The sequence below is a fragment of the Microcaecilia unicolor genome, chromosome 2, assembly GCF_901765095.1.
Source record: "Microcaecilia unicolor chromosome 2, aMicUni1.1, whole genome shotgun sequence".
In the NCBI taxonomy this organism is placed as follows: domain Eukaryota; kingdom Metazoa; phylum Chordata; class Amphibia; order Gymnophiona; family Siphonopidae; genus Microcaecilia; species Microcaecilia unicolor.
In genome coordinates, this window is record NC_044032.1 from 466,247,146 (window position 1) to 466,259,962 (window position 12,817).

Here is a 12,817-nt window from a genome sequence, read left to right on the forward strand (position 1 = left end):
AGAGATTCCCAGCTGCAGCAATGCAAAACAAATTTATCTGCGATGAAACAGCACAAAAAGATATTATTTTACTGCAGGGGGCTATAATGAGTGAGGTGATCAGATTTGTAGATGGTGCAAAATTATTCAAAGTTGTTAAATCATGAGTGGATTGTGAGCAGTTACAGGAGTATCTTGTAGAACTGGGAAACTGAACATCTAAATGGCTGATGAAATGTAATATGGACAAATGCAAAGTAATACGCATTGGAAAAATCCTCAAATTGTTCCTATTCAAACAAACCCTCACAAAGAACAACTATATCTCAAACAACTAATTATTACCTGAATTGGTTGTTACACTATTTACCATTAACTTTCTCTTTGCTTCATGTATAATTTCTCATTCATAATAGATTTTCTACACGTTGAACATCCATAGCTTTCCCAGTATGTTTATGATACTGTATTGTAAAATTGAATTCTTACAGCACATTACTTTCTTATGCATTATTCTTTGTTATGTATCCTATACTTGTTATGTTTATTGTAAGCCACATTGAACTTAAACTTGTTTGGGATAATGTGGGATATAAATGTCACAAATAATAAATACATTTAATGGATTGAGGGTATCTAGAAAAGGATATTTTGAAGTTATGTATTGTATATCTCTGAATATGTTTTTATGACCATTTTTGTTGTGTGTTTTTTGATTATGTATGTTTTATTGAACTCCCACCTAGGTATAGGCAGGTTATGAATACAATAAACAAATAAATAAGTTAAAATGACAAACATGGATGTTCTGGTATATACACATGGATGTTTCAATTTCAGCCCATTCAAGTTTAGGTGCTTGTTTTGCCCTATTGATATTTTAGGAGTTTGTGGTTCAGAATGGATGATCCCATTGCATGTAACCCGTGCACAAATATCTATTCCTGCACGTATCTTAGAATAGACTCTATCCACCTTATAATTGAAAGAGAAAAACGCCTAGATTTCGACCCAAATCAGGAGATAGACGTTTATCTCACAAAAATGAATAAATCGGTATAATGGAAAGCCGATTTTGGACGTTTTCAACTGCACTCCATCGCGGAAGCGTACAAAGTTGACGGGGGCGTGTCGGAGGCGTGGCGAAGGTGGAACTGGGGCGTGGTTATCGGCCGAGGAGAGATGGGCGCCTTTCGCCGATAATGGAAAAAAAGTATGCGTTTGTAGCTAGAATTTAGGGCACTTTTCCTGGACCCTGTTTTTTCACGAATAAGGCCCCAAAAAGTGCCCTAAATGACCAGATTACCCCCAGAGGGAATTGGGGATGACCTCCCCTGACTCCCCCAGTGGTCACTAACCCCTCCCACCACAAAACATGATGTTTCACAACTTTTTATTTTCACCCTCAAATGTCATACCCACCTCCCTGGCAGCAGTATGCAGGTCCCTGGAGCAGTTGTTAGGGGGTGCAGTGGACTTCAGGCAGGTGGACCCAGGCCCATCCCCCCCCTACCTGTTACAATTGTGCTGGTTAATGCTTAGTCGTCCAACCCCCCCAAACCCACTGTACCCACATGTAGGTGCCCCCCTTCACCCCTTAGGGCTATAGTAATGGTGTAGACTTGTGGGCAGTGGGTTTTGAGGGGGATTTGGGGGGCTCAACACACAAGGGAAGGGTGCTATGCACCTGGGAGCTCTTTTACCTTTTTTTTTGTTTTTGTAAAAGTGCCCCCTAGGGTGCCCGGTTGGTGTCCTGGCACGTGAGGGGGACCAGTACACTACGAATCCTGGCCCCTCCCACGAACAAATGCCTTGGATTTATTCATTTTTGAGCTGGGCGCTTTCATTTTTTATTATCACTGAAAAACAAAAACTCCCAGCTCACAAATTGTCGAATAAAACATGGACGTCTATTTTTTTCAAAAATACTGTTCGGTCCGCCCCTTCACGGACCCGTTCTCGGAGATAAATGCCCTTGGAGATAGACGTTTTCGTTCAATTATGCCCCTCCACATCAACAGAATCTGTTTCAAATGGAACATGAGACATCCCAAACTGGATGTCTCAACTCTGAATGAATAATGCTGTGGTACTAAATAACCAGTGCTGAAACCATTGAAAAAATATGGAGGAAAAGGCCTGAAAAGTCTGTGGTACTCAATGAAAGTTCATAAAAATTTAGTAGTCAATAGAGACCAACTTTATCACTGGCCAGAAAAACCTCCAAATAAATTTATTTTCTTTTTCCTTATCTTCTCAGCTCTTGTATTTTCCTTTTTTTTTTTTTTTTCAATATGGCACTTATCTTATAGCTCCCAATGGGGTCCCATTTCACACAACAACTTTGTCAAGGGAAAACATCCATTGTGTCATAACAGCCATTAACTTAACTTGCCATTTGCATAAGGAACAGCAAAATTTTATGTCACAAAAGGAACAGCAAATGGCAGGTTAATGGCTGTTATGACACAATGGATGTTTTCCCTTGTGAAAGAATAGAAAGAAAAATGAAAAAAAAAACAGCAAGAGAAGATAAGGAATAAGAAATAATAAAAATTGTTTGGAGGATTTTCTCCAAACAAGTGATGAAGTTGGTGTCTGTCGAGCACTAAAGTTTTATGAACTTTCATTGAATATCGCAGACTTTTGAGGCCTTTTCCTCCATTTTCTTTTTGTTTTCAATGGTTCCAATACTGGATTATTTAGTACCTCAGTATTGTTGATTAGAATTTATTCTTATGTTCTGTGGTAAAGTTTTGTCTGATTGGAAGTCAACTCTGATTTGTAAATCCTTTCTAAAGTACCATTTCATATTTGTGTGAATTTTTATTTTTTTACTGAAAGTATAAAAAGAAGGAGAATTCTGATCTAAAATGTAGAAGCTGGATATTTCATATTTGCCATTGTGGACAGCTAAGTTGGAAGGAGAGCATCTAAACACTGTAAAATTCATCTGAATATGGAAGAAGTTGCCAATGTAGGCTACCAGTAAGATGGGTTATTTTACTGTTAATCCCAGTTATTAATAACTAGGGTCTCACTGCATAAAATGGGACCCTGTGCTAAATTAGCATGAGTTAGTGATAAAATAACTCATCTTAATAGTAGCCCACATTGATGACTTCCTCCTTGGGTGAGGTGCTCAGAGTGATTGCCCTTTTTCCTTGTATTTGATTTTAATTAGAGAAACACTGTGTTATAGTGATTTTCCTAAAAAATGTGTGTGTGTGTGGATGGATGGTATAGATCATGGTTTTAATTATAAATGAGCCAGATGATATACGTGGAGGGGCATAATCGAACGGGGACTACCATCTCTAAGGATGTTCTGGCGAAGGGGCAGGGAAACCCGTATTATCAAAACAAGATGGACGTCCATCTTTCATTTTGATAATACGGTCAGGGACGCCCAAATCTCAACATTTAGGTCGATCTTAGAGATGGTCATCCTCGGTTTTTGGCGATAATGGAAACCGAGGACGCCCATCTCAAAAAATGACCAAATCCAAGTCATTTGGTTGTGGGAGGAGCCAGCATTCATAGTGCACTGGTCCCCCTGACATGCCAGGACACCAACTGGGCACCCTAGGGGGCACTGCAGTGGACTAACTGATGCACTAACTGAATGGAAAAAGGCATGCAGTGGTCACTAACCACCTCCCACCCGAAAAAAACAACTTTAAAAATTTTTGTCTTTTTCTTTTTTTTTTTAGAGTATGGGTGAAGGATGTCCTTCGCTATGCCTCCGTGACAGCAGTTGAGGACGTCCTTCGCTATTTATTTAGATTTTGCTCACACCTTTTTCAGTAATAGCTCAAGGTGAGTTACATTCAGGTACACTGGATATTTCTATACCTCCGCGGCAGTTGAAGACGTCCATCGCTATGGCAGTTGAGGATGTCCAAAATGTGGATATTTGTGAGAAGGACATCTATGCCTGGATGTTTCTATGAGAAGGATGTCCATGCCCCTGATACCCCCTTTATTTATTTGGATTTTGGATCACAAGTAGCAACAGTGGAATTTGAACTGGCCACCTCTGGATTGCAAGATCAGTGCTCTAACCACTAGGCCACTCCTCCAGTTTTGGCAGTTGAGGACATCCAAAATGTTTGAAAGAAGGATGTCCACGCCCTCATTGTGCCTCCGCTGACACACACATACCTCCCCCCCCCCTACAGGAATGGCCAAATTTCAAGGGAGTGGAGGAGTGGCTTAGTGGTTAGAGCACTGGTCTTGCAATCCAAAGGTGGCCAGTTTAAATCCCACTGCTGCTACTTGTGATACAAAATCCAAATAAATAAAGGGGGTGTCAGAGGCATAGCAGGCATGGACATCAATCTCACAGCAACATCCAGGCATGTATATCCTTCTCACATTTTGGACGTCTTTAACTGCCGTCACACAGATGGAGGCATAGCGAAGGAGATCCTTCACCCATACTCTTAAAAAAAAAAAGGCAAAAGTTTTTAAAGTTGTTTTTTTCAGGGTGGGAGGTGGTTAGTGACCACTGGAGGAGTCAGGGGAGGTTATCCCCGATTCCTTCCGGTGGCCATTTGGTCATTTGGGGCACATTGTTGTGGCTTGGTCATAAAAAAAAGGACCAAGTAAAGTCGTCCAAGTGTTCATCAGGGACGCCCTTTTTTTCCATTATCGCTTGAGGACGCCCATCTGTTAGGCACGCCCCAGTCCCGCCTTCGCTATGCCTCTGATACGTCCCTGGGAACTTTGGTCGTCCCCGTGACCGGAAGCAGTTGGGGACGCCCAAAATCAGCTTTCGATTATGCCGATTTGGGTGACCCTGAGAGAAGGACGCCCATCTCCCGATTTGTGTCGAAAGATGGGCGCCCTTCTCTTTCAAAAATAAGCCTGATAACAATGCAGTACTGTACATACAAGTTACTTTAAAATTACCTCCTAAGAAGGCAAGCCATGTCAGCATGTGACTAGGTACAGCTGATAGATATAGTTGAATGACAACTTTTCCCTTCATAACACTATAATCTGATTTCAAAAACACGTTAAACTGCATGTAAATGTTACAAGTGAAATGCAAAAATAATTTCTTCAAATCCCTTGATGCTTAACTACACAAGTGGTTGACGCTTCTGTTTTCTCCCGCTACTGCTTTTTTAATTAACAAATGAAAAAAAAGACCTTTTCATTTGGAAAAACATTGCTGATAAAAATGGAAATCATTGCATGGAGGTGCTGGAGTAATTTAGCTCCTCTGAGATACTGACGCTCTTGTCAAGGGCTTGATTTTCTTTTCCATGTTAATTTCACGTATACAGGGTCACCCCCTGCCTGCCTAAGGGCTGCCGCAGACTCTCTGATGGGAAGTTAGACAAATTAGACTTGGTAAAAAGTTATGCTGATATAGGACCTTCTGATACAGGACAGATAAATATTATTTCATTTCCTCTGCACAAAATGAAGCAATTGTACCCAGATCACCTAGAAACTGGGAAAAGAGTAGGAGGATAACCTTAGACTTCAAAAGTTCAACTGGGATCACCATGACTCATGACTTAAATCCAATTTGGACAACTGTGAGGTGCAGCAAGATAAAAGGAATGGAGCCTGGAATTAGCAGTAGAGGAGAAGGGGACAGATAAGAGAGATTTATCTACAGAACGGAGTACCCGAGAGGGGGTGTAGGGAGAGACAAGAATGGAGAGGTACTGGGGAGCGGAAGAGTGAATGCACTTATAGGTCAATAAGAGAAGTTTGAATTGAATGCGGAAACGGATAGGGAGCCAGTGAAGTGACTTAAGGAGAGGGCTAATGTGAGCATAGCGACTTCGGCGGAAAATGAGTCACGCAGCAGAGTTTTGGACTGATTGAAGAGGAGAGAGATGGCTAAGAGGGAGGCCAGTGAGAAGCAGGCTACAATAATCAAGACGAGAGGTGATAAGAGTGTGGATAAGGGTTCTGGTAGAGTGCTCAGAGATGAAGGGACAGATTTTGCTGATGTTATAACTGTTATAAGATTCTATATCAATACAAAACACTTTATTAAATATCCCCCCAAATTTCTCATTTCCTCAATATCAATCATGCACTCTCTACATTCATCCAATTCTAATCTTTATACAATCCCTGTATCACTGGAGTGTGAATACTTCAGAAAATTGATAAAGTTTTTTTAGAAAATACTATTTTGCTTAATGTAGCTCTTAAATGTTTGAGAATATTGCTTTTTCAAAGTGCTCTATTATTCAGTTGTTCAATGTCTCTAAATAGTAGCAATACAAACTGTAGCTTCCAAAGGTAACCTTGTAGCAATTACAATAACTTCCTCTGTCAAGTTACTTAGGGAAAATCACTTTCGCCACAATATTTCTGATTTTTTTCTCTTGCTTCAGATGTCCTTGCACCTGCTTCTTTGGTAACGGTTTCATTTTTCATATTGTACTCATATCCATGCTAAACCTGACACAGTTGCTGTGTTTTGTTGAAAGCATCATCAGGGGTTCAACCAGAAAGCACAGATTAATATCGTAAAGGACACATGCAATATTTAACCCTCACACTCCCTAAAAGTGTTTTTGTCTTACCTATTATATTTCAAAACCATTTTTGAACCACATATCCAGTGTTGAGAGAAATAGCATCTTGCACTCCTAAACATCGGTGGTGCATGCACACAACTAACTGTTCCCTTATTTAAATCTGATGAATAATGTCACGTGTTATATCCCTAGCCAATCTACTTCTTTGTTTAACCCCAACAGAGCAGGGGCTTAGTCAGACTACAGATTTTGGGTGGGCCTAGGCAAGAAGTGGGTGGGCACCAAGTGCTCTCTCTCCCCCCCCCCCCAAAAAAAAAAAATATCTCAGCAGGCGAGGAAACGCTAATTTCTACCTTTTTAGTCTGCAGCAGGCATGTGCAGAAAACTGAACATGAGCAGGTGCCGATATCGTGGAGAGTACTGTTTTCGTTACCATCAAGGGGAAGTCTTCAGCTGGCTGAGCTTGAGATCCCCACCAGCTACTACCAAACGTGTGCTACTGTTAGGTGGGCCTGAGCCCTAAGGGGGTGGGCCCTGGCCCACCCAGGCCCACCTGTGGCTACGCCACTGCAACAGAGACACTGTTCTCCATTCATAAATTACTCTGTTCTCTATTAAACATTTGTTGTTAAATGTTATCTCCCTTACTTACATTAAACCGAACCAAAACCACAAATTTCAAATCGGTTAACTCATGTTGAGCTCTGACCCAGTGATCAACCAGTGGAGCTTCCATTTTTTTGACGTTTAATGTTACTTAGATGTTGATCCAATCAATGTTTAAGCTTTTTAGTTGTCTGTCCTATATACCATAAGCCACATGGGCACAAAATGGAATATATAACAAAAGATGAATCACAATTTGTTTTTGACCGCAGATAAAATATCTTTATTTTTTGTTAGGTATATTAGTACTATTTGTTTCAATCACATGCTGACAATATTTATACCCTTCACATCTAGAATGGTAACTTTCCACATGGATACTATCTTTTCTTAAGTCAGAAAAATGTGCCCTAAATGACCAGATGACCACTGGAGGGATTAAGTCACTGACCCCCTCCCCCACCCCCACAGATGTGAAAGAAACAATACATAACAACTTCTACGACAAACTCAGATATCATAGCCAGTCCTATTGGAGCAGCAAGCGTGTCCCTTGAGTAGCCTAGTGGTTGGTACAGTGCACTGTAGAGAAGGGGACCCAGGCCCATATTCCACTCTAACTGTTACACTTGCGGTGGAAAGTGTGAGCCTTCCAAAACTCACCAAATACCTACTGTACCCACATATAGGTGGCACCTGGAGCCATAAGGGCTATTGTAGTGGTGTACTGTTGAGTATAGTAGATTTTTGGTGGGTTTTGGAGCACTCACCATACAATATAAGGCAGTAATGGTCATGTATACCCGAGACCTTTCATGAGAAGTCCACTGCAGTGCCTTCTAGGGTTCCCCATTGCTCTTCTTGGATAGCTATGTGGCCAGTCTACTGTGCATGCTGGCTCTTCCTACATCCCAATGGCTTGATTTTGTGCGTTTTTCACTTGGACCAAAAAGATACATACAGAGCACACAAACATCTAACAAGTAACCATTTAAAAAAAAAAAAAAAAAGATGTTTTGCTGTTTCAGAAATCGCTATATTCACCACTTGGATTCTGGACATTTTGAGCAAAATGTCCAAAGTCAGAGTTAGACTTCATATCAAAAATGCCCCTTCACATATATGTCCTTACAAAGCATACCAATGATTGTTGCTTTCAATATTCTCAAATTAGAGTGACATTGGGACATGTTTTGCCCTTTTGTGGCTCAGTTTTGGAGAACTGTCTGTGCACATGTCTCTCATATCTAGTGATCCCATTGGATTCATCTTACGTTATTTGCCCCAATTCCTAACGGTTATAGATACTTGTCAAGAGATCAATTTTGATGGGGGAAAAAGTGTATTCTTCAGTGTTGGTTGTCTACTGATTCACCTTTATTGTCTCATTGGATATCTATAATGGTGATGCACAATTGCAAAGTGATTAACATTGGGAAGAATTATCTACATTATAGTAACTTGACGCTAGATTCCACCTTAGGAGTCAGCACCCAAGAAAGCGATCTAAGTGTTATCAAGGACAATATGTTGAAATCTTCTGCTTGGTGTTCAGCAGCAGACAAGAAAAGCAAACAAAATGAAAGGAATTAGGAAAAGGATAGAAAATAAGACAATGAATATTATAATGCCTCTGTATTGCTCTATGGTGCAGTCTCATGTTGAGTATGGTGTGCAATTCTGGTTGCCATATATGAAAAAGAGATATAGAGGGGCATTTTGGAAAGAAACATCCAAATTGGGGTTTGGACGTCTTTGTAAAACATCCAAATCCGGGGGTGGGGAAAACTGTATTTTCGAAAAAAGATGGACATTTATCTTTCATTTTGAAAATACGGTCAGGGACATCCAAATCCAAGGACGTCCCTAGATTTGGATGTCTCTGATTTTCAGCGAGTTTTGAAACCAAGGACGTCCAAGTCAAAAATATCCAAATGCAAGACATTTGGACGTGGGAGGAGCCAGCATTTCTAGTACACTGGTTCCCCTGACATGCCAGGACACCAACTGGGCACCCTAGGGGGCACTGCAGTGGACTTCATCAAATGCTCCCAGGTACATAGCTCCCTTACCTTGTGCGCTGAGCCCCCCAACCCCCTCCAAACCTACTACCCACAACTGTACACAACTACCATAGCCCTTATGGGTGAAGGGGGCACCTATATGTGGGTACAGAGGGCTTGTGGTGGGTTTTGGAGGACTCGCTGTTTCCTCCACAAATGTAACAGGTAGGGGGGTATGGGCCTGGGTCCGCCTGTCTGAAAGTGCACTGCAGTACCCACTAAAACTGCTCCAGGGACCTGCACGTGCTGTCATGGACTTGAGTATGACATGGAAACATGGAAACATGATGGCAGATAAAGGCCATAAGACCCATCCAGTCTGCCCATCCTCTGTAACCCCTAATTCTTCCTGTTCCTAAGCGATCCCACATGATTATCCCATGCCTCTTTAAATTCTGGAACAGTCCTCGACTCCACCACCTCCACCGGGAGGCCATTCCACGCCTCCACCACCCTTTCTGTGAAATAATACTTCCTTAGGTTACTCCTAAGCCTATTCCCTCTGAACTTTGTCATATGCCCCCTCATTCCAGAGTTCTCGTTCATTTGGAAAAGGCTCTCTTCCTGTACATAAATGCCTCTATGCGAGCCTCAGATACACATAAATGACATCTGAGGCTCGCAAAGAGGCTGCCACAAAATATTTTTAAAGATTTTTTTTGAGGGTGGGAGGGGGTTAGTGACCATTGGGGGAGTAATGGGAGGTCATCCCTGATTCCATCCGGTGGTCATCTGGTCATTTTGGGCACCTTTTTGTACCTTATTCGTAAAAAAAACACGTCTGGGTGAAAACGTCCAAGTTTTACTTTAAGACATCCTTGCTTTTTTCGATTATGGCTCAAAGACGTCCAAGTCTTAGGCATGCCCAAGTCCCTCCTCCACCACACCTACGACACACCCCCTTGAAATTTGGACGTCCTTGCGACGGATTGTAGTTGGAGACGTCCAAAATTGGGTTTCAATTATACTAATTTGGACGTCCCTGGGGGATGGACATCCATGTTCCGATTTATGTCGAAAGATGGACGTCCTTCTTTTTTGAAAATGAGCCTGTATTTGGAATTAGAAAAAGTTCAAAGAAAGGTGACCAAATTGATTAGGAGGATGGAACTCCTCGCATACAAGGAAAGGCTTAAGAGGTTAGGACTCTTCAACTTGGAGAAGAGACAGCTAAGGGGGAATATGATAAAGGTCTACAAAACACTAAGTGGAGTAGAACGGGTAAATGTAAATTGATTGTTTACTCTTTAGTACAAAGACTAGGAGGCACTCTATAACATGGTAATACTTTTATAATGAATAGGAGAAAATATTTTTTTCACTTAATGAATAGTTAAGCTCTGGAACTCATTGCCAGAGGATATGGCAACAGCAGTTAGAGTAGCTGGTTTTAAAAATGATTTGGACAGGTTCCAGGAGGAAAAGTCAATATTATGATATTAAGATAAACATGGGGAAATACTACTTATCCCTGGGGTTGGTAGCATGGAATCTTGCTACTCTTTGGGATTCTGCCAGGTTCTTGTAACCAGGATTGTCCATGATTAGAAGCAGGATACTGGGCTTGATGGCCCATTGATCTGACCCTGTATGCATATTCTTATGTCATTACTGCTACTAACCTAGCAGATAATACAACAGTTTAATACTATCTCAAGAAGTTTAACTATATTGTATGCTAACTGCCATTTTGTAAATGCACAGTAAAGCCATTTTCTTTGTCTGAACTACACAACTGCCTTTCTCAAAGTGCTAAAAAAAACAAAAACCCAACAGTTAATGTAGAGGCTTTGCTCCTAACAAGCATGAACTTTTTCAGTTAATATGCATTGGAGCTAAACCTTAGTGCAGCTTAATGAATGAGACAGCATAATGAGGGTAATTTTACCATGGGGCACTTGGTCTAAGAGGCAAGTAGGTACCTACAAGAATACTTAAGTGCTATTTTGTAAATAGACCTAGGCACCTATGGGCTCATTTTTAAAGCACTTACAAAGTTCCATAGGTTACTATGAAACTTTGTAAGTCTACATGCTTTGAAAATATGCCTGAATATTTTATAATCTATGGGGGCAATTGCCAAACTGGGTGCTACCATTTAGATGCCCTAAAGGTGCAAGGTGAGAGCCTAGTAATGGCACCTGGGTGCCCAAATTCCATTATAGAATACTAGTGTAACCTGGTATCTGGTATGCCCACAGTTATACCAGTCATAGAGCTGGTGTAACTGCATTTATGTAAATGTTGCAGGTATGTATGTACGTTACAGTATTTTGTATGCTGCAGGTGTAAGTGGGAGCCCTGGCCCTTGCCTGTCCATGCTCCACCTACATCTGTGCCCCTTGCATTACTGCTCTGTGCCACTTACATGCACCTAAAACAGTGCTTAGGTGTCCTGCTAAATCTTATGTATGTAAGTATACACTTACCCATGAAAATGCTAGTGTTCTGTCAAGTTATCTACAAAATTCTATATAGCCTGACTGAAACAGTGTGCACAAAGCCAGTCATATTCTGGATTTTCACATGCAACTTAGGGCCCTGTTTACTAAGCTGTGTTACAGGCGCATTAGCATCTTTAACCCGGGTTAGCCATGTACACATGTTAACTGTGTATGCACCTACAATATTCCTATAGGCGCCTAAATGGTTAGCATGTGCGCCAATTGTATGCATGTTAAAAATGCTAATGCATCTTAGTAAACAGGGCCCTTGATTAGTTAACAAGCCAATCAGTGCTGATAATTGCCACTACTTGGCATTAATTAGAATTTATGCACACAACTGACTGAGCATATTCTGTGAAGTGGTGTGCGTAAATTCTAATACATGCTGCCAAAAAAGGGGGCATTGCCATGGATGAGGAATGGGCAGGTCATGGGCATTCCAAAGATTTAGGCACAGGGTTATAGAATACACCTGCCCTGTGCCTTAGGCACTGGTATTTACACCAAGTTTTAATTGGCTTAAATGGACGCGCTTAGAGTTAGGTACAGGCATGGCCAACAGGCATTTTCAGGTGCCATATATAGAATATGTAGTAACATAGTAGATGACGGCAGAGAAAGACCTGTACGGTCTGTCCAGTCTGCCCAACAAGATACATTTCATATGTGCTGCTTTATGTGTATACCTGACTGATTTGTATCTGCCATTTTCAGGGCACAGACAATAGAAGTCTGCCCAGCACTAGCCCCGCCTCCCAACCACTAGCCATGCCTCCCACCACCGGCTCTGCCACCCAATCTCAGCTAAGCTTCTGTGAATCCATTGCTTCTGAACAGGATTCCTTTATGTTTATCCCACTCATTTTTGAATTCCGTTACTGTTTTCATCTCCGCCACCTCCAGCGGGAGGGCATTCCAAGTATCCAACACTCTCTCCATGGAAAAATACTTCCTGACGTTTTTCTTGAGTCTGCCCCCCTTCAATCTCATTTCATGCCCTCTAGTTCTACCGCCTTCCCATCTGTGGATTAATACCTTTCAAATATTTGAACGTCTATCATATCACCCCTGTTTCTCCTTTCCTCCAGGGTATACAGGTTCAGGTCAGCAAGTCTCTCCTCATACGTCTTGTAACGCAAATCCCATACCATTTTTGTTGTGTTCCTTTGCACCGCTTCATTTTTTTTTACATCCTTCGCAAGATACG